Here is a 5,533-nt window from a genome sequence, read left to right on the forward strand (position 1 = left end):
TATATGGTGGACTTACTGCCAGTAGTCCATTCTCTCCTCCTGCGTTCCCCAGCCTCCCCTGCAGGTAGGTTGGAGCCATGAGACTAGTGTGGCCAATGACCTGTGAACAGAAGTGGTAGGTATAGCTTCTGAACCAGTCAATTAAGAGCCAATAGCTTTCCTCCATTTCTGTTTCCCCCAGAGTGCCTTAGAAGCCAAATGTTCTAGATGGCATAGCTGGAAGGAGAGCGTCTGCCCCTCATGAGGATTTACCAGAATGTAAAATAATCCTCTGCATCTTTAAGCCACTGAAATTTCTGTATTTATTTGTTACCAAAGTTTATAGTGCCTATTCTGACTAATAAGACTTCCTAGGTGGGCACTGTGACAACCTGGGTCATCATGCACTACCCAAAGAGGGCAGCCACTCTGCAGTTGGATGTTATTTATGTGCAGAGATGTGATTGTAACGTGCCTCATCTGATTTTTCAGTTGAATTCACAAACTCAGATTTTTATGTGATATCTCCCAATGTTTAAAAATTGGTTCAAATTTGTTAATCACTATTTGGGCCACACAAAATGTCTGTGGCCTGTGCTCTGCTCGTGGGCCACTTGTTTGCAGTTCATGAACTAAGTGATCTTTAAGTCTTTCTCAGCTCTGTTACGCTGTGATCCTATAATCTAAGGAAATACCACAGCATCCATTGGGCAGATGTTTATGCATTGATCCAGAATAATATTATGAAAGTACCTATTTCAATATATCATAACCCTGCTTTAAAAACAAAAATGAAAATAAATAAACAAACTCTCATGTAATGGTTCCTTATTTTCCACCCCTGCAAGCTTCAGTTCTTTTTGCTATTCAGAGTTCTCCTCAGTACAGAGCTGCCTGGCCTTGAAACCTTGTACTACCCACTCTGGGAAACCTTGTCTTCATGTGAATGCTGTGTTCATTTATTTGTGTTTGCATACCTTTTCTACTCTGCCTGCCACTGTGTGATCATCTGTGGTCCCTCTGCTTAGCCAAACCATATCAATCCTTCATGGCCACTCAACTCATTCAAAGCAACCTCCTTTCATCACTACAGTCAGGACTGGCCCACTTTTATCTTGAATCCTTGAGGCATTTATAGCTCAGAACACTCGAGTTACCTTTAACCATGTTATCATGTGTTAGTAATACTATTCCAAATCCTTTAGCACTCTCAAACCAGAATGAGGGGTGGACCACATCTTGACTCCCGCCACTTTTATATTTCTCAAAGTGCTCAGTACTTTTCTTCGGCTGTATGTGACAGATTTTCCTGTCTCTCTCAGTCTGCTAGTGCCTAAGACTGGATGACTCTAATTGTCCTCCACCACAAACATGTTTGGTAATACCCTTCAGCATGGATAAGTGAGTCATAAGGCAGCCCATGTCTGGTAAAAGGCAGAGGGAGGGGGAGAGAGAAAGAGAGTAAGCCTGTGGGTGAAGGCCAGTGGGATAAGACAGGGGCTGAGAGCTGGGAAGTCTATGTCTCAAGTAGCTTTTTTTTTACTTTTAATTTTTTATTTTGTTTCAGACTGCTGGACAAGGCATCTATATTCTAGCACATCTTCCTAGCAATCACGAACCAAAGGAAAGACTACTTACTAATGCATAAAAAGGCAAGGGAAAAGGGTCATGATTGTCTAACAGGAATTTGAATGCCCAAATAGATTATCTTACAAGAAACCAAACTCGCTTTTCCAAAATTTTTGTACTGGTAAAAATGAAAGAAAAAAATTCACATTGAAAAGAAAAATCTGTAGGCTTGTGTAGCAAGTTAAGGCCACCATTTTTACACACTAAATAAAGCCTTCAAATATTTTACGTGAATTTACATGTTCAAAAAATAGGTCAAATATTTGCCCTATGCTCGTTAGGTCAACCAAAATACCATCTATCAAATTGACATTAAACTGGACTGTAGGTTATATCCTATGAGTAGTGTAGTCTGTTCAATAGTCACTGAAGCTGGATATGCACATGTGCATATTACACATGTGTGAAATGGCGAGCACTGCTATCCAGACTACATCCGTAAGTAGCTTTACCCTACAAAAATCCTCTAGATGATTTTGAATCAAATCGTAAAGAAACTGCTTTGATTATTGTAGACATTTTCTCAGGCATTTTAAAGAAATGCAAAAATTATAGTGCTTTTGGGACTTAAAGATTATTGAATATAAGATAAAAGTCAACACTGCTTGGGGCTAGCCTGGTGGTGCAGTGGTTAAGTTCACACGTTCCACTTCAGTGGTCCAGGGTTTGCTGGCCCAGATCCCGGGTGTGGACCTACCCACTGCTTGTCAAGCCATGCTGTGGCAGGCATGCCATATATAAAGCAGAGGAAGATGGGCATGGATGTTAGCTCAGGGCCAGTCTTCCTCAGCAAAAAAGGAGGATTGGCAGTGGATGTTAGCTCAGGGCTAATCTTCCTCTAAGAAAAAAAACCGTCAACACTGCTTACAAAATATCTGCATGTGATAGCATATTCAGCACACTCATGTGGAGAGCACACAGTGAATGTACATCACAAAACTCTGGCTTCTGTAGGTCTATTTCTGTTTTATTGTAAGTTTTACACGGCCTTGGATTCTTAAAAGAGGAGATTTAATCAAATAATGTTACACTAGCTTTCTCTGTTCTAATAACCAACGTTAAAAAGAAGTACAGTGAAGGATATAGGCCTTTAAATACTTGTACTTTTAAGGCCAATTCAATTTTTATTGTGATGTGATATTTTAATTAATATTATGCTAAAAATAAAATTGACTGCATCATGATTTTTTTCCACAATGTTCAAGTATCTTACTGTTAAAATATTCCAAAATGAATCCAGTAAACATTTTCCATTTCCAACCGCCTGAGAGATGAATCTGACTATTTTTGTCAGTTACAAGTAAACTAGAAAGAGAACAGTGGTGCTAAAACCCCGGCAAACCAAAGCCAGTCATCCACAAATCTAAAACATGGATGCTTTCCATTGTGGGGACCTGGAATTGGCCACCCCAAGATATGTCTCTTTGGCATCGGGATTATTTGAGGCTGATTGCTTTTTATAAACTGGGACAGGGAAGGAGGCTCTGAGGAATGGAACTTGCCCTTTGTTAGGACACATTTACATTTGTAAGGTAAATCTCTATCTGTAAAAGTTGCCTCCCTCTCTGTACCAGGAAGAAGAAAGGAGATGACCTTCTCTCTAAAAACTCTTAATCAATACCAAAGGCAAGGACTTAAATCTGCATTTGTTTATTGTGCTTCTCTGGTAACCTCCTGTAACTAACTTCCCTCCCCCTCCCAACGCTGGCATTTCTTTAAGGATTAAGCATCTTTCCTTAGGCTAGGAACTGATTGCTGTGCTCACCTGTGACCGCCCAGCTCCAGACAATCGACTTGCCTCCTGCTACGCCCACCGAGACAGCAGACCACTACCTGCTGTGTCCATCAAGCACTGTGCAGACAGGGCAATCTTGTGACTATTGTGGGAGGGACATTTCAATCACCTGTGAAACACCCTGTTTGGGGGTATATAACCATTCTCTGCACCCCACTTCTTCGGTGCCCTTTCTTCCTTCGGGAAGAAAGGCCCCGGGCCATGGTTCCTCATAAAGCTTTCTTTAATTTTCTCTTGCTATTCTGTCTCACGTGAATTTAATTCGTTCTCCGGCCAGACGAACCCCCATTTGGGGAGAGGAAATGTCCTCCTCCCCCACACCATCCAAGATAGAAAAATGAGCATCCAAAGTAAAGAGAACCACACGATTCATCAAGTAACCAATCCACAACCACTTCTCTGTTATTTGCACTCATAGTTATTTAAAGAGTGAAGTGTCTGTCTGCCTTCGTGATTTTGGTGGTTCCTAGAGCCATAGCTCCAATGTCAAATGGGATGGTTCTATCCACTCCTTTGCCCAGCAGTAACTGTGGGCAACTGATTAGTCATTTCTTTTCCATTTACAAAAATAGCACCGTTTGTACTAATGCACACTGCTCGACCCTTCTCAGAGAGTCAGATCCATTCTGTGCTTCTGCACATGCTCTTATAGTGTCTCCTCTGTCCAGTTGTCTCTCAGTTTCGACTCTGAATGCTAATGTCTGCACACAGAGATAAGTTGGAGCACCAGAGTTGGATTCAGGACCATTCTGGAGCACTCTATTTCTTTGATTGCTCAGACAGTACCCCCAAGGCCATCTTTCCACTCATGAGGCACCAATGTGGAATAACCTATTGGTGGGGTGCTCCAAGGACCCCATTCCCCTCAGCCACCTCCCACACCAGAAATCATAGTCAACAGTGGAGTCGGTGTGCAATGCTGTGAATTTCCTTTCAGAGCTACAGAGATGTCCCCAAAATGACCTGAAGTACAGTTATGGAACCGGAGCCTGTAATCCTGGGCTCTGAAGTTATCATCCGCCTTACACCATTGTACTGTGTTGCCTCCAGAGTTCTCCATAGGTTTTTGTGTTTGTACCAGTGGGTGAGATGCCACTGTTTCATGGTTAAAAATGTAGCCTTCACTATGTTAAGAACTGAGTTATCCAACTGAACAGACAAACGTGGCACACCAACCAGTAAAAAGCACTTCTGGTAACCCGCCCAACTGAATTAGTGAGACTTTTGTGGTAAAGCGCTACAGTTTCTTATTCTGTTCTAACACACCACCAAAAATGGCCATCTCTTCTTCTCAGACTAAGTCCTCTGCAGTGTTAGCTCCATGCTCTGTGACTTTTGGCAATCATCTAGTGGCTTAATAGTCTCGTGTTCAATGGCGTCCACCTCTTGTAAAAGAGACAACAGTCACTCATCCTGGAGCTTCCAACGTGTTCCCTTTAAATCATTAAAATGCTGTTTCAGGACCTACTATTATGATGCTCTCTCTTTGGTCTCTGGGACAATGACTTAATTCTTTTCAAGGCATGGTCCTTTTTTAGAATCTCCATGAGAGTTTTATAGACTCTATTCCCAGAAAAACAATAGCCCATCCCTGCCTCTGTGCCCCCTGCCGCCCCTGCAGCTCCGGCTCTCTCTGGCTCCGTGTTCCTGCTGGCCTCCTGCAGGAGCAGCTCAGGCTCCAGGTCCACAATCCCCTTTGGCAGGTTGCATGACTGGCGGCTGTGGGTACAAGTTCCTATTGTCCTAGACCTCACCAAGCCACTCAGCACCTCAGAAGCAGCTCTCTTTGCGGGAGAAATGAACTCTGAAGAAAGCCCAAAGGCTTTTGCTTTCATATATTATGCCTGGGCTGCCTTCAGCAAGAGTTTTGCTCTTTCTGGATTGGTTGACCAGTGTGTGAGGAGAAAGAATAAAGAACGATAATTCCGTTTGGCTGCATATGGCACCTCTCAGCCCGTAGGGGATGGTGGGGGATGCCTGGGGGACAAAGGACTAGGTCAAGTGGCCATTTTGTAATAAAGGAGTCAGTGAGCCAAGCTCATAGCTCCCAACCCCAAACCCTGTCTTCACTTAGCAGTTGTTTTATTTTCCTTACTTCGTCTATTTTCTGATTACTCCAATTGGTTTCAA

General features: G+C 42.8%; 1 pseudogene; it reads right to left on the reverse strand.

The window, feature by feature from the left end:
• Positions 1–3,660: 3,660 nt before the first annotated feature.
• Positions 3,661–5,238, reverse strand: LOC106838643 (cytokine receptor-like factor 3 pseudogene; annotated as a pseudogene).
• Positions 5,239–5,533: the final 295 nt, after the last annotated feature.

The sequence above is a fragment of the Equus asinus genome, chromosome 6, assembly GCF_041296235.1.
Source record: "Equus asinus isolate D_3611 breed Donkey chromosome 6, EquAss-T2T_v2, whole genome shotgun sequence".
Taxonomy (NCBI): Eukaryota; Metazoa; Chordata; class Mammalia; order Perissodactyla; family Equidae; genus Equus; species Equus asinus.